General features: G+C 37.8%; 1 non-coding gene across 1 annotated transcript; it reads left to right on the top strand.

The window, feature by feature from the left end:
- The first annotated feature begins 2,760 nt into the window (after positions 1–2,760).
- Positions 2,761–2,867, top strand: LOC131238105 (small nucleolar RNA R71). The gene has a single exon (XR_009167520.1). It is a non-coding gene; the product is annotated as a small nucleolar RNA R71 (small nucleolar RNA).
- Positions 2,868–24,861: the final 21,994 nt, after the last annotated feature.

Below are 24,861 nucleotides of genomic sequence, written 5' to 3'. Positions count from 1 at the left end.
TAAAATCTACATTGTCCTCAATGTAAAAGAAATAAACAAGCAATGCACATGGGACAACGAGAATAAAAGAGGAGTGATGAAAAGATAATACCTGGATGGAGAATCAAGAAACTTTCTCAAAATTTGTGAAAAATTTCAACGTAAAAGCGAGTTAGCACAAGAGAGAAATCAACATAAGCAAAAATAACAAAAAGAAAAACAAAAGAAGATCCTACCTATACCACTTTCGCAGGTGCTCTCGATTGCATTTAGCGCATGCAACAAGCCTTTAAACCACTAGGTTACCCCTAGTGGACGAGTTGTAGTCTCGTGAGGGTTTGGAATAATGTTACCCACAAGCATTGAAGTAACTAACTAAGAAAAATGAAAATGAATGAAATAAAAAACAATACAATAAAGCAAAAGGCTGGGTTGCCTCCCATGAGCGCTAAGTTTAACGTCTTCAGCCAGACAAGAACGGACCATGAATGAAATAATCTTTATAACCAGGGTCCGCCAAAGAAATTACCTCAACACTTTCATTAACCGATCCCAGACAAGTGATGTGAGTTCCCATGAACTGTGCTATCTGAAATAAGGCAACTGACACTGTCGTCAAATAATTTAAGGACTTCTGCTCGAACGACTTCTTCTATGTTATGATCACGCTTCCTTTGCATGTTATGCGATATTACCACAGCATGATCCATCCATACAGTGGGGCATACTCCCTGGATTTTTTCTATCTTCCGTTCAATTGCTGCCTTATATGCTTTAAGAACATTAAGCAGCCTGCTCGCCTTTGTCTTCTCAGAGTTACAAACTGTGCTGTCAGGAAGAGTCTCAGAGGGATGAAGAGGTTCCACTTTCGCTCTCCATTTTTCAGTCTCCAATATAGGAGTAGAGTCGAGCAACGCATTGACTTCATGGATGGGACTATCAATGTCAAAATCCATGCCCGATTGTGCTAAGCAGGTCTCAAGAGGATCTTCAAAAGATGTACGGAAGGAGTCCTGCACAAGGCTCTCGATCATGTCCACTTCAAATATGTCATCCAAATCTGAGGATTGTTGTCTTGCATTAAAAACATTGAGTTTAATATTCATGTTACCAAAGGACAATTTCATAACTCCATTCCTGCAATTGATAATAGCATTAGATGTGGCCAAAAATGGACGACCCAAAATGACTGGAATCTAACTATGAAGATTCTGGACAGGCTGAGTATCTATAACTATGAAATCCACTGGAAAATAAAATTTATCAACCTGGATTAACACATCTTTAATAATACCCCGGGGCACCTTGACAGATCTATCGGCTAGTTGTAATGTTACCTTAGTCGGTTTCAACTCACCAAGTCCTAGCTGCTCATAAACCGAATATGGTAACAAATTGACACTCGCCCCTAAATCAAGTAATGCCTTCCCGATCTTATGATCTCCTATGCCGCAAGAAATGGTGGGAGCTCCTGGATCCCTAAATTTAGGAGGGGTGTTATGTTGAATCATGGAGCTGAGCTGCTCTGCAAGGAAGACTTTCTTATGAACATTCTGCTTACGTTTTTGAGTGCATAAATCTTTAAGAAACTTAGCGTAAGCAGGGACTTGCTTAATAGCGTCAAGCAACGGGATGTTGACTTGCACTTTTTGAAACACATCCAAGATTTCATCAAAGTTATTTCTTCTCTTTATTGGTGCCAGACGTTGAGGAAAGGGTGCTTTGGGCACATAAGGTGGCACATTAGTGGCTCTTGGAGAGTCAGAGAGCTTTTGGACTTTGGATGCATTGGTATGACTCTCTGCTTCATCTTGATCTTCTGTTTTAGAATTTGAGTCATCCCCAGGCATCTCTATTCTGTTATCAATCTGTTTGCCTGACCTAAGGGTAGTGATCGATTTGGCCTGTTCATGATATTGCCCTTGGTTGGAATTAGAGCCAATCTCATACTGTCCCTTTGGATTAGCCTCAGGTTGGCTAGGGAACTTACCCTTCTCTCTCTCACTCAATGTGGCAGCTAGTTGACCCATTTGTACTTCCAGCTTGGCAATGGATTGTGCATTTGCATGTAAGCTTTGCTGGTTGGCCAGTAAGGTTTGTTGGGTGTCTTTTTGGAATTGGAGAGAACTCTGCATGAAAAGATGGAGTGTATCCTCAAGAGATGGTTTCCTTGATTGTGTAGGCAGTTGTTGATATTGTGGAAACTGTTGAGGTTGTTGACTGCCAACTTGGAGGTGCGGTTGCATGGGAGGATTTCCAGATGGTCCTCCTTGTTGTGGTCCTTTTGCCCACAAGAAATTTGGATGTCTAGCCCACCCTGGGTTGTATGTGTTCGAGTAAGGGTCATTCCCAGATTTTTGAAAAGTGTTCATAGCATGAACTTGTTCAGAGAGAAGTTCTGGGAATGCTGCACCAGATGGACAAGACTGCATAGGATGGGCAGGACTAGAACATGTGGCATATGCCTCGACTTGAGCTGTTTGTGGTGGTCCATTATTTAATACCAAAGCATCAACTTTCTTTGTCAGGTTATCAAGCTTGGCGCTCAGCTCTGGTATGACTCCTATCTCATATATACCACCTCTCTTTTGTGGTTGAGGACTTCTGTCACCTCTATTTGAATAATCCCATTGCTGGGAATTTTCGCACAAGGTTTCAAAGAAGTTCCACGCTTCGACATCACTTTTGGTCATGAATGACCCTCCACTAGTGGCATCAACCATGCGACGGTTCTGTGGTGTCAGACCGTCATAGAAGTATTGAACTTGTTGCCACTTCTCAAAACCATGGTGAGGACATTTAAGAAGCAAGTCCTTCCATCTTTCCCAACATTCATGAAAGTGCTCGCCCTCTTTTTGTGTGAAGTTAGTAATTTCTCTACGGAGGGCATTGGTTTTGTGAACGGGGAAGAACTTGTTTAAGAACTTCTTAGACAGTTGGTCCCATGTAGTGATAGATCCAACTTCTAGAGAATTCAACCATGCTTTCGCCTTATCCTTCAAAGAAAAAGGAAACAGGCATAGGCGGATCGAATCGTCTGAGAAGTTTTGGAACCTAAAGGTGGAGCAAATGTTTAAGAATTCTTTCACATGATGATATGGGTCCTCCTTGTCCAATCCATAAAAGGATGGCAACAATTGTATGACTCCAGGTTTAAGTTCAAAGTGTGCTGCCGTAGTGGTTGGCAACACTATGCATGAAGGCGCATTAAATTGGACAGGAGCTAAATAATCTTTGAGAGCTTTAACTTCAGTCTCATTCGCCATTTCAACAGGATTATTTCTCAATCTTTCACGAATTGTTCTTTCAATCTCAGGATCAAACGGTGCTAGTTCTATGTTCAGAGATCTACGTCCTAGCATAAACTATGTTATCAATATAAGAAAGAAAACTAAACTAAGATGCAACCTAAGATGAATAAGACTTAAAAGAAAAAAGTTATGAATTCCTAAAACAAGAAAAAGCTATGTAAACGATAATTGGAGGGAAGAACCCGAGAAAAGGAGATGATGAATGTCTGAAGATTTGAGAGCTCCTCCTTTTGAAGATAATGTTATTTAGCAGCTTCCTTCCTCAATTCTTGTAAACAAAAAGAAAATAAAAATAAATTAAATTTTCTAAAATAATGCTAGAAAAAATCCTAAGCAACGGTTAATTTCTAAAAAAGAAAGTTTGTAATCTTAGAAATAAAAACTAAGTTAGTTTCTAAAAAGGGAAAAAATTTCTAAAAATAAAATAAAATAGCCTAGAAATAGAAACTTTCTAAAAAAAATAAAACCTTAATTCTAAAAATAGAAATTAGAAAAAAAAAATAGAAAATTTGGAAAGAGATTACTAAATTAGTAGTTTATGTCAGGTCCCTACAAAACAGGAAATAGGTTAGTTTCTAAAAAAATTTAACCTAAAGGTAGTAAGAATCTCAAATTCAATTTGGACCGAAACAGTCCCCGGCAACGGCGCCAAAAACTTGATGTTTTATTTAAACCAACACGATTTAAATAATTTTTTAAACTCGCAAGTATACGAATCAGATGCAGATACGGTACGTATTACGAGATCGTTCCCACGAGGACTGGTCGTCACAATTCAAATCTATGATTCTCCTTAACTAATCCAACAAATAATGGAATGAATTACTAAGAACAATTTTATGAAAAACAATTAATTAAGAACAGGGAAGAAAATTCAATCAGAGAGAGAGCATTAGGACTTTCGAATCCACCCCTAATTATCCTAACCCTTATTTTGTCTGTGATTCACCTTGATCTAGATTGATACCACTTAAATAGAGAAAGCACAATCTGTGTCCTTAATCGGGCATACAGACTGTCTAATTCCTTTAAGCAATGCCATGAATGACCTTGGTCGGGCATAAGGGATGTACAATTCATTAAAGCATCCTGTTTCTTCCTCTATAGGAAACCTGTTCTTGATCAGACACAAGCACCTATAATAAGCATCCAAACAACATCCATATATATACTTTAATCAAGTTCATAGATGGAGAAGTATAGAATTTAAACAATCAAGCCCACTTAGAGAAAGAAACAAATTAATTAATATTCAAAGTGAATTCAACCAATACAAGAACTAATCAAATTAGGGGCTTCATCTCAGCCCTAGCTGAAAGATTAGTGACCCATAAAATCCATCAAAAAGATTAAACAAAATTCATCAAAACAAAACACCAAACCAATCGATCTCTCTCTCTTCTTTCTTCTCTTTCTTCTCTTTCTTCTCTCCCTTGCTCTAGATCTGGAATTCCCTGGCTCTCCCCCTCCAAAACTCCACTTTTATAGCTGCTGGATGGCTGGGGTCGGTGGCAGAGTCGTAGAAGGACTCGGAGTACAAATTTTCGCAGCCGTGGTCGGTGGGCCACACAGAGGTATTTTCTGGAAAATCCACCCCTTCCATTGGATTCAGAACGAAATTTCAGTCAAGAATGGGTGGTTTTGAAGGTCCATTAGCGCGGCCCACAGAAGAAATCTCAAAAAACTCAGTTTTGAACGTCCCGGGGCAGTCTACTTTTGGCCTCTGTACCGCACACGTGTGTACGCATGGGCGAGGAATATCAACATGGTTTTGAAGCTCTCGAAGCCCTCTACACGATGGACGGATCAGATCTTCCGGAAGGTTGACGAGTGGGGCCCACTAATTTCTGCAAAAACTGGCAGCGTCCGTGCGTTTCGCGGACGCCAAACCAACTTCCGTGGCAATGGTGGGACCCATTTTGATAATTATTTCAATAATCCACTCCGTCCATTGCATGGAGGATGAAAAAACGGCTAGGAATGCCCAATTTCGAGTTAGAGTTGCGGTGGCCAACAGAGTTTTGAACTCACCGTCCGTTTTGCGGTTTTCAGCGATCAACGTCCGTACACATGCATGGAACCAAACGGACATCTAAGAGATGGTTATAACTGCCCCAGGAAGCGGATGGACGGTTTGGATTGTCCATTTGGACACTAGGTGGGCCCCACAACCGACGACCGCGGTCGGCTTGCGGAGACGCTGAACGGATCTGCCGTTTTCGATGAAGAACCGCGAGTCAGCGCTGGCGCTGACCGAGATACGGGTACGGTGCACAGCTGGTGCAAGTGTGCACGATGCACACTCTGCATACACAGGGCCCACTGTAATGTTTTTGAGAAATCTGCACCGTCCATCCTTTTTCTCATATTATTTCCACCGTCAGGACCAAAATTGATGTATATCCAGATATCCAGCGGGCCCCACTTAATGAATTAAGGGGCTGATCTGGCCGTTAGACCACTTCCCGAGATCGTCAATGGCTGAAATTTAATATGTACGGTTAATTTATGGTCCCCATCACGTGTATGAAGTTTCGAGTTGATCGGATGGCGGGAAGCATGTGATCTTGCATTCTGGACCCTTTTCGAGCCCCTTTGCCTTGCTTTCCTCAATCCTAGGCGTGTAAAATCTTCACTATTGGTTTTCTGGAGTCCATCCCGTGCTCTGGTAATTTTGGAGCATCAAATCCACGCTTGTAGCACTCTTTTTCCATCAACGCTCCTGATTTCATCCTGTAACAAAAATATAATTAAAATATTTCATTAAGCATTATCATGTATGTAAAATCATGCACTAATTAGGGTCTGATATGCAATATTCGACCCTCATCAGTATATGAAGAAATCCCTAGGCAATTGTCTGTATTGTAAGAAACAATTATATAATTTTAAGATTGCAGAGGGGTTTGATATTAATGAACCCATAAGCACTTTCAGTAAGTTGTTATATAAATTGACAAATGTGATGGTTAAGAGATGAAGATCGAGCCTTAATTCTTCTGAATTCTCTTCCAACATCTTATGAGAATCTCATAGACACTCTAATCCACGGTCGGAATACCATCAATAATAAAATTGTTATCTTAGGCCCTTCATGAGAAGTGGTTGAGAAGATAAGACAGTGGTGAAGGTACCTCTATAAATGCATTGGTTACCAGTTAAAGGAATTCTGAATGGGAGAATGGAATTTTCTATCTACATCTAAATCGAAAGGGAATGGTAAGATGAAGTGTTGGAATTATTGGATGACATGGCATATAAAGGACTATAGGAACCTTAAGGCTCAAAAGGAAGATAAATATGATAATGCATCAAAATAGACCAATATAAAAAAAAAAATCATGCAAGGAGGTGGATGGTGGTGATGTCTTGAGTGCATCCAAATCTAGTTACTTAAGTAACTACTAAATTTTGGATTCATGTGCCTCATACCATATGAATTCTCACATGAATTGATTTACTACATACGAGTAAAACGGTGGACAGATTTTTATGGGTAATGACATTTCCTGTAAAGTTGTTCGATTCATTTCAGTGCGCATCAAAATGTTCAATGGGGTAGAGCGTATTTTGATAGATGTTTGACACGTTTTGGACCTCAAGAAGAATTTGATATCTCTAGGGGTTCTTGAGACACTTAGTTATAAGTTCACTAGTTATGACATGGTCCTTAAAGTTTCAAAATGGGCACTTATTATGATGAAAGCGCAACGGATTAGTAATCTATATAAGTTAATTAGAAACACTGAGATGGATGAAGCTGTAGCGTTTATAATAAAATCCACATCGGCATGGTTGTGACATGCATGCCTAAGTCACATGAGCGACCACAACATGAAGGTATTTTCTGATCATTGCTTTGTTCCTATTTTTAAAAGCATTGAACTTAGTATATGCAAGCATTATATATATGATAAACAGTCAAGGCTAATTAACTTTTAAAAGTGGAAAGCATTTTTGTAAAGGTGTGCTTGAGTATGTGCGCGCATTTAGATGTATGAGGCATGTCGCATGTTGTTTCTGATGAGGGCATTGATGACTACTCTAGGAAAGTGTGGGTTTATTTCCTCGTAAATAAATTTGATGTTTTTGCCACATTTAAAGTGTGTAAGACAATGGTTAAAAGACAAATAAGATAAAAACTTAAGGTATTAAGGACCAAAAATGGAGGTGAATTCACTTCAGAGGAATTCTACTAGTTTTAAATATGAGGGGATTGTGAGGCACAATACAGTGAAGCACATACTTGAATAGAATAGTGTAGCAAAATGTATGAATCGAACTCTCTTAGAGACAGCCCAAAGCATGGGATTGGGCAATAAGTTATGGACTGAGGCCATGAACATGGCTTGTTATTAGGTGAATTGGTCCTCATTTACGTTGATAAACTGTAAAATTCCTGAAGAAGTATGAAATGGTCATGATGTTGACTATTCGGGGTTATGTGTATTTGGTTGTAATGCTTACTCTCATGTATCATTAATTGAGAGACATAAGCTAGACCAGAGGGCTAAGAAGTGTATTTTTATGGGTTATGATGATGGTGTGAAAGGGTATAGGCTATATAACGAGTCACACGGAATATCATAATTAGTCGAGATATCAAGTTTGATAAAGATTCCTTATTCTATATGGTCAAATGTACTGAATCAGAGAAATCAATGGCCATGAATATCAAAATTAAAAAAAGAAGATACACAAGCAAAGCTTAAGCCGCAGGTAGAGGTACAGGAGTAAGTCAAGTAGCCACCTCTTAGATGAAATACGCTAAGAGATTGTAGTTTGTCAGTTAGATACAGGGATGGCTTGAATGTTACATTCGCCCTCATTACAAATGAGGAGGATTTGTCTACTTTTCAGGAAGGATTATATAGTTTTAATGCTAAAAAGTAGATAGTGATCATGTATGAGATGGATTCCATGCATAAGTTTGAGAAATAGGAGCTGGTGGAGCTTTAAGTGGGGAATAAAGTGATTGGTTGTAAGTGAATTTATAAGAAAAAAAATAGATGCAAGGCAAGATTGGTCGCAAAAGGGTATGTGCAGAAGGAGAGTGTTAACTTCAGCGAAATGTTTTCACCTGTAGTCAAGTAGGTGTTTATCATATTTGTATTAATGTTGGTTACCCAATACAACTTGAAATTAGAATAAATGAATGTAAAGATTGTTTTCCTTCATGGGGAGTTGTAGGAGAAGATTTACATAAATTAACCAAAAAGGTTCAAAGTGAAAGGGGTAGATATTAAAGTTTGTAAGTTAAGGAGGTCGTTATATGGCCTGAAATAGTCTCCTAGGCAATTATACAAAAGGTTTGATACTTTCATGATGGGTCAACGATTTACTAGAAGTGAATATGATAATTGTGTCTATTACAAGATACTAGATGATGGATAGTTCATTGTAATAGTATTGTACGTAGATGACATGCGTATACCAGCTATAGCGTGTCTGAAATCGATATGTTGAAGACTTAGTTGTTAGGGACATTTCAAATGAAAGATTTGGGGGTTACAAAGAAGATTCTCAGCATGGATATTCATAAAGATGGACAAAGGAGTAGGCTATGGTTATTACAGACAGAATACCTTGAGAATGTATTAGTTAAATTCGATATAGACATGGCGAAACCAATTAGCATACTTAAATAGACTTTGAAGAACATCAATGCACTTAACCATATTTTGACACACTAAGTGCACTAAAACAAACTTAGATGGCTCATGAACCAACAATACCTAATTTCAATTAGCAGAGTCATTATTTGAAAATTGAAATTTTTAAAGAAATTTTATGGGAAAAAATATCTTTATTTTACTGCAAGCATCTATCTAAAAAGAAGTGAAATAATGGGTCATTTGGCAACTTGTATTTTCATGAATTGAAATCTAAATCACAATTACCATGTAATCCATATGAATTGGAGTCCTCCGTTGCATTTGAGACTGTGTATATGGAATGTGGTAAAATATAAAATTTGTATTTGGTCGATGGAGTGAAACCATGTTATTTTCAAGGCAAACCTAAGATGGATTCTACAAATGCTCACATGAGCCTACCATAATGTTTATGTGAAATTCATCCCAACTATTAGGTGCATCAGCCATGTTAGGCCTGTAAGTGCTATACTTTATAGCCACTTTTTGTGGTCAAATTCGTGGTGCCAAAGACACTGTTATGAAGCGTGCATTTGTGAAAAACAATGCTTTACTCAAGCTCAGCTTTGATTGACAAGCACTGTTCACAAGTCAAGATCTCAAGAAGCTTTCAAGTTTGAACTTCATCAAGATTTCAAGCTTCACTACTTTCAAAGGTCACATGTCTCCTATGTTTAATGTCCTTACTTCACTATTGAGGTATGACTGACCTTAGGTTGACCTTTAGAGTAGGTCATTCTAGATACATAATTCATATGTTTTATATAAGTGAGTTTAGGCTATTATAAGACTAGTCCTGGCCCTTGTTCAACTAGTCTTAGCACTACTTCGACCTGTCTAAGAATTTCCTAGATCAGTCGTAAGTTTGTTGCAAAATTTAGAAATTTTCTGTTAGGCTTCGACTAGTCTTAGGGTCTATTCGACTAGTCGTATGAATAGTGTCGATTGTTGCTTCGATCAGTCGTAGACCTACGACTCAAAATACAGCTTTGAAATTTGGCTAGCTTCGACTAGTCGTGTGCAACCTATGACCAGTCGAAGGAGACCTTCGACCAGTCATAGATCACCTACAACCAGTCGTGAAACCGCCAGATCTTATCGCGCCCGAATTTTCAAATATCTGTTGGTTCTACGACCAGTCGTAGAGGTCTTTAGACCAGTCGAAGACGTGATTTGCTCAACAATAAATAAAGCACAAATCTCAGAATAAAATAATGAATTTCAAGCTAATTTAATTCGACCTTCTAAGAGATAAGTTTGTGCTCCATTTAAAGTTAAAAGTGTGCATATTTAATATTCTCTTTCTTTAGCTTTTCTTATTTGATTTTGTTTCTATATTCTAATCTTATTTGAAAAGAGGAATTGTTGTATTCCGTCCTCTTGGAATCAAAATCAAATAGAGCTACGCCTAATTTGGTTTAATTTAAATCTATTAGAACCTAGAACCATTATAAAGTGAGTATTGGACATTGAACTTTGACATTCAAATCTCTACTCTGACTTGGTTCTTCTGGGCTGCTACAACGAAGGAAAAAGTCAGGTATTTTACGTTTGTGTAATTTACTTTCATTTGGTTTTCTTTTGGGATTTGCCAAAAAAATCTCATTGTATTGGTTATCTGAGGAGAGCTAGGAAAACTCAGAAGAAGGGTTTTTTAATTGTGTAAGCCCACAGAGAAAAACACAATTGCGAAGGTTTTGGGTGAACCTGAAAAACCTATCTTTGATAGTGAACGCCGATATCCCCTGTGTAAGGATATTAGGAGTGGAGTAGCGTTGTATGGCTGTTGTTGAACAGTTGGTGTACACACAGGTTTACCACTATAACTCTTTGTCTTGTGATTTAAATGCTTGCTTAAGTTTTATATCTCTTTTCATTCAAATTTGTGGAATGTATGTGTGGATGTGAATATTGTAATATTTACATTTCAAGCACAGTGGGAATGTTGTAATAATTTAATTTTAAATTCCTGCAATTTATTTCAATTCCACTTTATTTATTTATTCCTCTCCGGTTTGAGTTATTGATACAGAGGACGTTCAAGAAATAAGGTTGTCCTGCCATAAACCCTTAGTTTTTATGGTGTAAGGTTGTCCTTAGAACTGAATTTGTATCAACCTCTCAATACTTGTTTAGTGAGGTTGCTTTTATTTCGGCATTGTGATTTGATTTAGTTTATTTGGCTATCTATCTTTCTTTATTCCGCTGTTAAAGTTTTATTTTGGCATCGTCCTATTCACCCCCCCCCCTCCCCTCTAGGACGTATAGCTAGGCCATTTCAAGTGGTATCGGAGCCTAATAGCTCGCTCTTATTGCTTTGTACTTGGATTTATTTCTTGAGCTAACGATCTAAGCTATTTAAAAAGATGTCAAATTTTGATAGTCTATCAGTCACTAGGCCTCCACCCTTTGATGGCTCCAATTATGCCTATTGGAAAGCCAAGATGAGGATCTTCCTCAAATCAATGGATGAGAGTGTGTGGCAAGCCACAGTGACCAAATGGAACCCACCTACCATTGAAGTAACTGGTATCAATGGTTCAAAATCAATGGGAGTAACACCATTTTTCTCATGGACCACCATTCAGAAAAAAGAGAGTAGTGCCAATGCAAAAGCACTAAATGCAATCACTTGCGCACTATCACTGGATGAGTTCAAAAGAATCATATCCTGTGATACTGCAAAGCAAGCCTGGGATATATTAGAAATGACACACGAGGGTACTACAATTGTCAAAAAATCTAAAGTCCAACTCCTCACAACCAAATTTGAAGAAATTCATATGGAGGAAAATGAAATGTTTATGGACTTTTACACAAGATTAAATGACATTGTAAACTCAATGTGGGGTCTTGGCGATAAAATCCCAGAAAGTAAAGTGTATGCAAAGATACTACGCTCACTTGCTGAACGGTTCAACTCTAAGGTAACCGCGATCTAGGAACTTCGTGTACGGATAATATGAGGGTAGAAGAACTAGTTGGTTCTTTACAAACCTATGAGTTAAATTTTAAAGCTCCTAAAAATAAATCTATCGCTCTTAAATCTTCTAAAGACAACTCTAACTCTGAAGATGATATGGCTCTTTTAGCAAAAAAGTTTTACAAGATTTTCAAGAGTAAAAAGAGGGTTGATTTTGAAAAATCAAATGATAAGAAAAGATCAAAACCTAAATCTAAAACTTGGAAGTCTTTAAAAGATAGTCAATGTTACAACTACCAAGAATATGGGCATTTAGCAAACAAGTGTCCTAAAAAGGACAAACCTAAAAAGAATGGTATGTTGGCTACTTGGAATGAATCATCTGATTCTGAAGCTTCTTCTTAATCAGAGGATTTTGAAGCTGAATCGGGCAGTGAAGTTAAAGCCCTTATGACTCTAGCTAAATTCACTTTTTCAGATCATGATGATTCAACTAGCGAAGAAAATCTAAATAGTAATTATGAAAATGAAGATGATCTTCAAGATGCTTACAATGTCTTATACAAAGAAAGTTGTTAAATTGCTGTCAAACTTAAACTTCAAAAAGAAAAGTTTTTAAACTCAAAGAATGTTTTGAATCTCTTGTTTTAGAAAAATCCCAAATTTCAGATTGTTTTGAAAAATCAAAATGTGATTTAGAATTCAAAACCTCCCTAATTGAAAATCTGAAATCTGAAAATGAGAAACTTAGAAATGAAGTATCTTCTCTTCTAAGTTTAAAGGATACATGGAGGTATGCCCAAGGAGATCCAAAGTTAGAAAAACTTTTATCCGGATCTAGAAAATGTGGCGACAGATCAGGATTGGGCTACAATAAAAATTTTCCTCCTAAACAAAAGAATACTCCTCCTATGTTTGTGAAAGGAGAGTCCTCTAACTCAAAAGGAAAAAAATACTAGTCAAGGTTTTTCTAAAAATTCAAAAACCTAAAGGCAGCTATGTCAACTTCAAAAATCAGAACAGAAACCCACTAGCTGAAAAGATAGTTGATTTACTCAAGGAGCTCTTAAAATCTAACTCAGTAGGTCATTCTTATAACAACTGACAGAAGAAGATCAACTATACTCCTAAACCCAAAACAGTTCTGAAATGGGTTCCTAAGGTTGCCTACTTAGTTGCCCATACCTCTTTCAAAGCAACAAGCCATTCAAAGTGGTACCTAGATAGTGGATGCTCTAGGCATATGACAGGCGATAAGGCTTTATTCACCGATCTTAAAGATATGATTGATAGGTTAATTACTTTTGGTGATGGAAGCAATTGCAAGATTATGGGCCAAGGTACGGTTCAACTCTATAACCTTCCTTTATTTAAAAATGTTTTGTATGTTGAAGGACTAAAACATAATCTTCTAAGCATATCAAAAATTTGTGATAATAACCATAGTGTTCGGTTTTCTAATTAATGCTGTAAGATTCTAAACAACAAGGGTTCAGTAATACTAACTGGACGTAGAACATCTGAAAACTGCTATATTATTAGTGAATCCAGCTCATCTAAGCAATCGTGTTACATGGTCCATACAAACGAGACTGATTTGTGGCACAAACGTCTTGGACATATACACTACCAAAATCTATATAGATTGAGCAAACGAAAACTTATAAGAGGTCTACCCAAACTATAAAAATTAGATAAAATATGTGGTGAATGCTAGATTGGGAAACAAACGAGGAACTCACACAAAAAGGTGAATTCCAATACCACGTCAAGACCACTCGAGCTTCTCCATATGGATATTGTAGGACCTACCAGGATGAAAAGTTGAGGTGGCAAAAGATATATCTTGGCAATAGTAGATGACTTTGCCAAATATACATTGGTTGTCTTCTTAAGGGACAAATCAAAAACCTTCGAAGAAGTGAAAAAGATTCTCAAAAGGATTCAAACTGAAAAAAGTTCTCAAGTTAGTAAGATTCGTAGTGATCATGGATCTGAATTTGAGAATAGTAATTTTGAGAAGTTCTGTAGCGACCAGAGAATATTACATAAATTCTCAGTGCCCAAAACTCCACAATAAAATGGTATAGTTGAAAGGAAAAATAGAGTACTTCAAGAAATGGCTAATGTCATGTTGAATAGTATGAAGCTCTCTAAGAATCTTTGGGCTGAAGCAGTCAATATAGCTTGCTATATCATTAATCGGGTTTACACTAGTAAAGGTACTAATAAATCGGCTTATGAAATGTGATTTGATAAAAAGTCTACTGTCAAATACTTTCAAGTTTTTGGCAGTAAGTGTTATATTTTACGAGATCATGAATATCTGGGAACGTTTGATACGAAGAGTGATGAAGGGATCTTTTTAGGATACTCTTTAAACAATCGAGCTTATAGGGTTCTGAACAAAAGGACTGGTGTGATTCAAGAGTCTATCAATGTAGTCATTGATGATCACTTAAACACACCAGTCTCAAGTTCAGATAATGATGAAGTACTAGTAATTAATAAATCTGATACTTCATCTAATCAGACTGATTTTGAACTGATGACTGTTAAAGATCATCCAACCACACAAATTCTTAGAAACCCTCTCATTGGTGTTCGTACCCGTAGACAACTTGAGGATATATGTAATTACGTATGTTTTACATCCCAGATAGAACCATCTAATGTAAAAGAAGCTCTTGCTGATGAAAACTGGATTGTTGCAATGCAAGAAGAACTTAACCAATTTGTGAGAAATGATGTTTGGTATCTCATGCCTAGACCTAAAGATAAACACATCATTGGAACCAAATGGATTTTCAAAAATAAGTCTGATGAGCTTGGCAATATAATTAGAAACAAGGCTAGGCTAGTGGTACAAGGTTACACTCAAATTGAAGGCATTGATTTTGATGAAACCTTCACACCAGTAGCACGTCTTGAATCAATTAGACTTTTTATATCCATTGCGTATTTTAAAAAGTTCAAGATTTACCAAATGGATGTGAAAAGTATTTTTTTAAATGGCAATCTGCATGAGGAAGTCTATGTTGAACAACCGACTGGTTTTGAAGACTCCAAAAATGTTGATCATGTGTATCGCCTTAGAAAGGCACTTTACGGCTTAAAACAAGCTCCTAGGGCATGGTACGAGAAACTAACAAAGTTTCTATTAAACCATAATTTTCAAATGGGGTGTGTTGATAAGACTCTATTTATTAAAAAACATAATGATCACATTCTTAAAGTATAGATTTATGTTGATGATATCATTTATGGATCTACCTGTACTAACATGACTATTGAGTTTGCAGATTTGATGAAATCTCAGTTTGAAATGAGTATGGTTGGGGAATTGAATTATTTCCTTGGGTTGCAAGTTAAAAAAAAACCTGATAGAATGTTCATTTCTCAATCTAAATATGCTTTGAATTTGATTAAGCGTTTTGGATTTAAGAATGGTAAGAACTTTGATACTCCTATGAGTACAACTTTGAAACTCTCAAAAGATTCTAAAGGTAAAAATGTGGATCCGAAATTATATCGGAGTATGATTGGTAGTTTACTGTATTTAACTGCTAGTAGACCCGACATCACTCTAAGTGTTGGTATTTGCTCTAGATATCAGTCTAATCCTAAAGAGTCACACTTAATTATTGTTAAGTGGATTATGCGATATGTCGCAAGTACTGTTAATCTCGGTCTCTGGTATTCACATGAGACTAGTGTTCAATTAGCTGGGTACTCGGATGCTGACTGGACTGGTAATCTTGATGATAGAAAATCAACCAGTGGTGGTTATTTTTATATTGAAAACTGTTTAGTTTATTGGTTTAGCAAGAAACAAAGTTCTATATCACTTTCAACAGCTAAAGCTGAATATATCGCAGCTGGTAATGCGTGTACATAGCTAGTTTGGATGAAACGTATGCTAAGTGATTATAAAATTAAACAGGATTCTATGTTATTATATTGTGATAATTCAAGTACCATAAATATTTAAAAAAATCCAATTCAGCATTCTCATACTAAGCACATTGACATTAGATTTCATTATATTCAAGAATTAGTAGAAGAAAAGGTTATATCCTTGGAATATATCCCTACCGAGAATCAACGTGCTAACATTTTCACTAAACCACTTAACAAAAGCAGGTTTAATGAAATGAAATTTAATCTTGGCATGTGCATTTTAAAATGAGTATGTATGCCTAATTGTATCATATTGTATATATGTACTTGATTAGATTTCAAATTCTGTATATACTGCTGGAAATCAAGTTTTTCTGGCCGGTACTCGACCAGTCGTGCTACGACCGGTCGTGTACATCCATGACCAGTCGTGAATCACATAAATCACTTAAAATTTGGGAAAAATGCTTCTTCTTCTTCATTTCTTCTTCACTTTCCAACGAGCCGACGCATGACTAGTCGAACCCTTCCTTCAAAATCTTCAAGGTTAGTGCTCCATTTGCATTTTTCTTGTAGATTTAAGTCTAGATTTCTTCTTTTTTCTCTTGATGTTATCTATTTCAAATTTCTTTGAGATTTGAGATTTTTCTTGGGTAAAATCTTATTTAAGAAAACCCACTTCTTAATCCATTGCAACTCTCTATTTCTTTGAAATCCTTGTTGCAAATGGCATCTAGAGGGAGAAAGACAACATCCCATGGTCCATCTTCTTCCTCCAGATCGGCCCCTATCACTAAACGTCATCTTTGAGCTCCCGAGGATGAACCATCTTATGTTCGGGACATCAGATTGCATAACGTTATTGTTGAACATCCTGTTGACACTAATCATGTTGCTCTATTTGAGATCCTTCCTATGCTTCAAGCTATAGGTTGGGATAATTTATTACATTGGAGTGGCCCAGCATACCGATCCATTGCCTAGTCCATATTCGCATGCATATGTGATTTTTCATTAGAAAATTTATCTTTTAAGATAGCCACAAGAGAAGGACCATTTGACATTGATTGTTATTTGATTTCAGCTCTTATGGAAATTCCTATGAATGATGAGGGCATTTCTATCCATAACTTATCTGAAAAACCCTCAGTATCTGAAAAATGTATGCTCACAAAAGATTTATGCAATTTGGATGTTCAATGGACACATAAAGGGAATGCGCTTCCCTCAAAGTATATGTTACCCAAATACAGAGTTCTTCACAAAATCTTTGTGTCTAACTTGTATCCTCGATCGGGTAATAAATCTGAATTGACTTCCTTCATGGTCCGTGTTCTTCATGTTGTTGCTTGCGGTGCTCATGTTTGTCTACCATCCTTGATTTGTCACTCTATTATTAAGTTTCGACTCCATCCTGGTTACAGTGACATTCCTTTTGGATATTTGATGACTGTATTGGTTACGCATATGTTAGTCGATATGCCAGTTGGAGAAGCCCCTATCCATCATCTGATATTTAACCATTCTAATATCAATAAGATGAAGCTTGATTTCCTTCCTGGTCAAGGTGTTGGTGGTGGCAATGTTGAAGCTAAAAATGAGGAAGAAGCTAGTAATCTTCCTCCTGATGATATCAACATGGATGATATTTTTGAAGAACTTAAATCTGATTCTGAAAAATGATCCAGATTTTGAGCCTTCTGAGTTTGATGCACGTCTGCGTGCATTGGAAGATAAATTTGAGAATATGAATGTTAAGATAGAAAACATGTCTGTTACCCATGATTTACAATTCAAGTATATGTGCAAATATCTTAGGCGCTTAAACAAGGGCATGCATCAACTTGATCCTTCCATCTCTGCTCCTTCATCTAGCTTAGATTAGTTTTTTTTGTTAGCTGGTCTGTTATAACTTTATTACTCTTGTGTTAGCTTAACTAGTTTTGAGACTGTAGCTATCTTTGACTTAGCTCAGTTTATGGATTATGTGAACTGTTTATGCTGGTTAATCATATCTTATCTTGTTTCCACTCATATATCTCTTTACTTATTTCTCCTCAGCCATCTGTTCTATGCTTCCTTTGTCCTATTGTGACAAAAAGGGAGAGAATGGATATGGATGTGATGTGTCTAATGATTATGTTATGAGGAGGGAGTAACATTGTATGTTACTCAGGGGGAGTAGTATATGCAGCAGTGGACTGTATGTTATGTTAAATATTGATTTATAGGTTTGCAGCATCATGTTAGTATATGCCGGTTGATAATAACTGGTGCATGATATAACAACTGGTTCATGATTCTTTAATCAGATATTCTATGTTATGTAACATATCTTGGAAGTGTGTTTTATCACTAATTTGACAAAGGGGGAGATTGTAAGTGTTATAGTTTATAGCCCCTTTTTGTTGTCAAATTTGTGGTGCCAAAACACTGTTATGAAGCATGCATTTGTGAAGAACAATGCTTTACTCAACCTCAGCTTTGATTGACAAGCATTGTTCACAAGTCAAGATCTCAAGAAGCTTTCAAATTTGAACTTCATCAAGACTTCTAGCTTCACTACTTTCAAAGGTTACTTGTCTCCTATGTTCAATGTCCTTACTTCACCATTGAGGTATGACTGACCTTAGGTTGACCTTTAGAGTGGGTCATTCTGAATACATAATTCATATGTTTTATATAAGTGAGTTTAGACTGTTCTAAGACTAGTCCTAGACCTTATTCGACTAGTCCTAGCACTACTTCAAACTGTCTAAGAATTTCTTAGATCAGTCGTAAGTTTGTTGCAAATTTTGAAAATTTTCTATTAGGCTTCGACTAGTATTAGGGTCTGTTCGACTAATCGTATGAATAGTGTCAACTGTTGCTTTGATTAGTTGTAGACCTACGACTCAAAATACAGCATTGAAATTCGGCTAGCTTCAACTAGTCATGTGCAACCTACGACCAGTCGAAGGAGACCTTCAACCAGTTGTGGATCACCTACGACCAGTCGTGAAACCGTCAGATCTTATCGCGCCCGAATTTTTAAATATCTGTTAGTTCTACAACCAGTCGTAGAGGTCTTTAGACCAATCGAAGACATGATTTGTTCACCTATAAATAGAGCATGAATCTCAGAATTAAACAATGAATTTCAAGCTAATTTAATTTGGCCTTCTGAGAGATAAGTCTGTGCTCCATTTTAAGCTAAGTGTGCATATTTAATATTCTCTTTCTTTAGCTTTTCTTATTTGATTTTATTTTTATATTCCAATCTTATTTGAAAAGAGGAATTGCTGTATTCCGTCTTCTTGGAATCAAAATCAAACAGAGCTACGCCCAATTTGGTTTAATTTAAAATCTACTAGAACCTAAAACCATTATAAAGTGAGTATTGGACATTGAACTTTGACATTTAAATCTCTACTCCGACTTGGTTCTTCTGAACTGCTACAACGAAGGAGAAAGCCAGGTATTTTACGTTTATGTAATTTACTTTCATTTGGTTTTCTTTTGGGATTTACCAGAAAAATCTCATTGTATTGGTTATCTGAGGAGAGCCAGGAAAACTCAGAAGAGGGGTTTTTTAATTGTGTAAGCCCATAGAGAAAAACACAATTGTGAAGGTTTTGAGTGAACCTGAAAAACCTATCTTTGATAATGAACGCTGATATCCCCTGTGTGAGGATATTAGGAGTGGAGTAGCGTTGTGTGGCTGTTGTTGAACAGTTGGTGTACACACAGGTGAACCACTATAACTCTTTGTCTTGTGATTTGAATGCTTGCTTAAGTTTTATATCTCTTTTCATTCAAATTTGTGGAATGTATGTATGGATGTGAATGTTGTAATATTTACATTTCAAGCACAGTGGGAATGTTATAATAATTTAGTTTTAAATTCCTGCAATTTATTTCAATTCCACTCTATTTATTTATTCTTCTCCGGTTTGAGTTATTGATACAGAGGACATTCTAAAAATAAGGTTGTTCTGCAATAAACCCTTGGTTTTTATAGTGTAAGGTTGTCCTTAGAACTGAAATCATATCAACCTCTCAATACTTGTTTAGTGAGGTTGCTTTTATTTCAGCATTGTGATTTGATTTAGTTTGTTTGGCTATCTATCTTTCTTTATTCCGCTGTTAAAGTTTTTTTTTTGGCATCGTGCTATTCACCCCCCCCCCCCCCCTCTAGCACGTATAGCTAGGTCATTTCAAGGCCTAGGGCCCAAAATTCAACTACATTCGTGATTTCGATGAACCGCATAATTGAAAATAATATATAGGGCAATGCTCACCCTCGAAACTGTTTTGCTTCATATGGCCCACTTGAATTAATTTTGAGTATGATCTTTTGTCCCCATTCATGAATTTTAGCTTGGTATCTTATAGTTGGAGTGGATTTCATATAATCATCATGGTCGGCCTTAAAAAAAATTAAGGGTGGACATCTCTCCTCCAATTGTTTCCTTTGGTGTGGCCAATCCAATTAATATTTCAACATGTTGTTTTATCCCTAAACCTAATTTAGGGTGATCCATTTAATGGTTGGAGTAGATTTCTCCTAAACATCTCAATAGGACATGTAAAAGAGAGAGAGAGAGAGAGAGAGAGAGAGAGAGAGAGTGTGTGTGGGTGTCCCTCTCGATCTATTTTTTTTGTATGGCCCACCTAAATCATAAACTAGGTTGTGTTTTGAGCTCTACTGCTTGGTTCAAGAGCGCTGCTAGGGTTTCTCCTCGAAACTAGGTTTTTCCTCGAAGCTAAAAGGGGGCTTCTTTCCCTCGGGGATGCCCATAGAGAGAGAATCCAGGGGTAGAGCCCGTTTTAGAAATTCATCTTACCAAGGTTTTCGCTACGTCAAATGGGAGAACAGAGACAGATTTCTCTAAGGGGCACCATCACTCCTCATCAAGCGAGGAAGAGGGGATTGTCGGACTATAACCTATTTGTGAGGAATGTCCCATTCTACTACTCTCCACAAGATTTGCATGTTATCTTTGGGAGATATGGGAAACTCCTAGATGACTTTGTCCATGTTCGTCCTGAATCCAACCATCTCAAGGGTTTCATGTTCGTCCATTTTCAATATGAGCAAGATGCGAAAGTCGCGATGGACATCCTCAACTGTAACACCCTGAAAATTGGGGGTCGAGCAGGAACCCGACTCCCGAGTTCCAACACATCACTTATGCAACATAGATAATGATGATTAAATGTTTTTCGTATTAGTGCATTAAACATGAGTGGGATTATACCAAAACAGCATATCATACTCCAAAGACAATTGAATTACGCAAGCGGAAGACTATGATAAGTATATAAAGCATATAAGTGATTGTAAGTCTCCTGAGTATGATCATGTTACCAGGTCAATTAATTACATGTGAAATTCCCAAATATATAAAATATGTAATATTGTCTAGTCAGCATCCCAGTAATCCCTGTCGATTAGAACATGGCCTACATAGACCCGCCTGATAGCTGCATATAGAAGAACTCATCATCATCATAAAAGTCCGGCTCTGCTACGTAAGCATCGCCATCATCTGCAACTACAACAGGGTCTGGTTGGTGTTTAAAGCACCATCCCAGAACGTGGGAGTGGGTGATCAACTCAGTGGAGCTATAAAGCAAAGGTTAACATGTTATCAATTCAGTCAAGCAGTAATGATAAAGCAATACAACACTCATTTCCTAAGTACTCTTGTTAATGCAAGGATGATATGTGTTAATGATGTATGCCTTCGCCTACACTCCCTCTACGACATCATCTCACGATCGCGGCATGCAACACTCCCGCTATACTCAACTCCAACGCCAAAGGCACATGCAATGCGGTGCATATGCTTGATTAACCAAGTTCTTAATTGTACTTCTTCATACAGCAGTATTGGGAAGCTAAGGTACCTCCCTTTATATCATAGACCCAAACATTGATTCATCTAGGGTCGTCAATCCTAGTTAATCACATACAAAGAACAGTTCCATGTAGTTGCGGAGCGGCTCGTCACCTCAGCGCAGGCCTGATTTATACTCGAGGTTACTACGAAAAGGCTCATTGCCTTAATGTAATCCTAGTATATACTCAAGGTCACTACGAGCTCGTCACTTGATCGTAGACCGACAGCTCGAATACAGTGTCCCATACCACCGTATTCGACTCACAAGTTTGGGTTGCTCACTGGTCACTACGGGGAGGCTCGTCGCCCCAGCGTAGGCTGACAGCTCGACCACGGTGTCCCATACCACCATGTCCGGCTCATGAGTCTTAGCGGATCGAGGTACCAAGGTTAAATAGGCTTTTCACTAGTGAGTTTAGTACCTTAGATTCAAGCAGTAGCATCCATACATGGTGAACATACATTGGGCCAATCAGGTTACTTGACAAGCTCGACTGGTACGAGCGTGCATTGAATTAATCGACATGAAGCACATACGCACTCCTTGTGGCCTAACCACTGTCCTTAATCTCCGTATGACTCGAATTCATCGAACGTATCCATCGTGGCTAAAACAGTTCGGCCACCGATCATAAACCGTTACCGATTGCCTGGACTACATCGTAGCCCCAATCACACTCCAAAACAATAGCATTCACATGTGATAGTCAAAGACAGCATGTGACAACCAATCCAAATATAAATCTCATTTGAGCATTTTAACAAACATATAGTGTACATGTTAACATACATAGGCATTTCATCCATAAATCACGTAATAGAAAGATATGTTATATACAGGAAATTGTAACTATAGATAAGGGAATTGAGAATCTTATCTCAATGCCCTCATTAAATACATTTCAACAAGCATTTTCTCATTCAGGCATTTTATCAAACACTTAAACTACACATATCAACATACATATAATATATTAGTTAAAACACATATTATAGCAAATCCTTCCATATAGGAGTTACCACACGTACAAAAATCATGTATTTCAAATCAAAAATCATGGCAAGCACAAATCATAATTCCATACTCATTCAGACATTTCAATAAACACATGGAAAGCATTTAAAATCAACATAGTTTACATATATGTGTAATATACGGAAAACATCATATCTAAGCATATGTGATAGCAATCAGGTCAGACATAAATCATTGCTGACATTGAAAGCCCTGAAAACCATAACTTAAACGTTTATAGTCCGCACCTTTCGCCAGTAAACTCATAATGAACTCAGTTTAAACACTAAGTCCTCGCCTACGGCACAACGGCAACCTATAATATGAAATAGGTTAGCCATTTCAACATTCACTCTATTTGAATCCGAAAGCAGATTAGGGTTAGGATTTCTTACCCGAGAACAGAATCAGAATTGCCGGTATAGCGACACGGAAGCGGTGGTTAAGCATGTGGAGTGGTAGGGAAGGATCCCAAGAACAGTCTCCCACTTTCTTTCTCTTTCCTTCTCTCTTTGCTCTCTTCTCTCTCCTAGGGTTTGCGTGAAGGGAGAGAGAGGGTTTAAGGCCCTTATATAGGCCCAGAACTGATGGGAATGGCCCCAGGGCCATGGTATACTTAGGTTATAGCCAAAAGTTCGTTGTTTCGTCGAACGGAGCACATCCGGAGGTCCCTTTTTTGCTTACAGTCCAAAGTAAGTCCCCTGACATTGGATCTAAGTCCAGTTAAGTTTTTGGTCCAATCAAATTTACAGATCGACCGCGGAAGATCAGTTTCAGTTCAACGGTCATCGTTACTCGATTAGGGCCACAAGTACACTGACATGTGTTGAAAATTTTCCCTGATACAAGGGTGTAGTTAGGTCAGAATCTGATGGTCTGAAGCCTTAGGTTTGGCCTGCAAGCGAACGACTCAATTCACTTAAGTTTCAGTTCGTTTCCTAAGGATATTCACGTTTCTCACACACTTCACTCCGAGGTCAAGTTGTGCGTTTCTGGATATTATTTGGACTTGATTTCTGAGGTGGTTGTCAAGTCCAGTAAGGCGGTCATAACTGTATAGTTTTGGGATAATCGGACTTTTGACGCGCGGTCCAGGTCTGATATGGAGTTTCATGGTGCTCCTAAGAGAAAATGGGTTTTGAGACAGATCCTAGGTTTTTAGGCAATGTAGCATTAATGGTTCTACTCATTTTAGGTCTTACAGAACGTATTTAAAGTAATTAGGGCTAATTTCATAGATAATCTAGTTTAACACTTAGTTAATTCACGTATAATTTCTAAAGGATTTGGTCCTTAATGATTTCTGCCTGAGGTGGTCCTCGGGTCTTTGTACGAATTTTTCCGAGACGTTACAATCTACCCCTCTTAAAGAAAAATTTCATCCTCAAAATGAGTACCTTTTTGTACTCCTCGAGAATCTGAGGGTAGTTCTTGTGGACCTCGGCTTCCGTTTTCCAAGTAGCCTCTTCCTCAGTGTGGTGCGTCCACAAAACTTTCACAAGTGGGATCACTTTACTGCGCAACACCTGCTCCTTCCTATCAAGAATATACGTTGGTCGCAGTACATAAGTAGCATCTTCACTCAACTATACCTGCTCCCATCTGATAATGTGGGAAGGGTCAGGAACGTATTTCTTCAACATCGACACATTAAATACGTTGTGCACGCTTACGAGTGGTGTGGGCAAAGCAAGGCGGTATACTACCACCCCCAGTCGATCTAGTATTTGCAATGGGCCAATAAATCTGGACGTGAGCTTCCCCTTCTTGTCAAACCGAAGGACTCCCTTCATCGGGGAAACTTTAAGAAATACGTGGTCCCCAACCTCAAACTCTAACTGTCGCCACCTCATATCGACGTAGCTCTTCTTTCTACTCTGCGCTGCCAGAAGTCGACGCCTGATGATGTCGATCTTTTCTAAGGTCGCCTGTACTAACTTTAGGCTAATCAAGCTCTTCTCGCCAACCTTTGCCCAGCAATGCGGTGCTCTACACGGACGCCCATACAGTACTTCGTAAAGGGTCATGCCAATACTTGCCTGGAAACTATTGTTATAGGCGAACTCAGCAAAAGGAAGACAGTCATCCCAACTGTCCTTGAAATCAAGCACACAAGCTCGCAGCATATCTTCCAACACCTGATTTACCCATTCCATCTGCCCGTCAGTCTGTGGGTGGAACGCGGTGCTGAGCT

The sequence above is a fragment of the Magnolia sinica genome, chromosome 2 (assembly GCF_029962835.1).
Source record: "Magnolia sinica isolate HGM2019 chromosome 2, MsV1, whole genome shotgun sequence".
Lineage (NCBI taxonomy): Eukaryota > Viridiplantae > Streptophyta > Magnoliopsida > Magnoliales > Magnoliaceae > Magnolia > Magnolia sinica.
The sequence above is the reverse complement of the archived record's forward strand: the minus strand, read 5'-3'. Positions and strand labels throughout refer to the sequence as shown.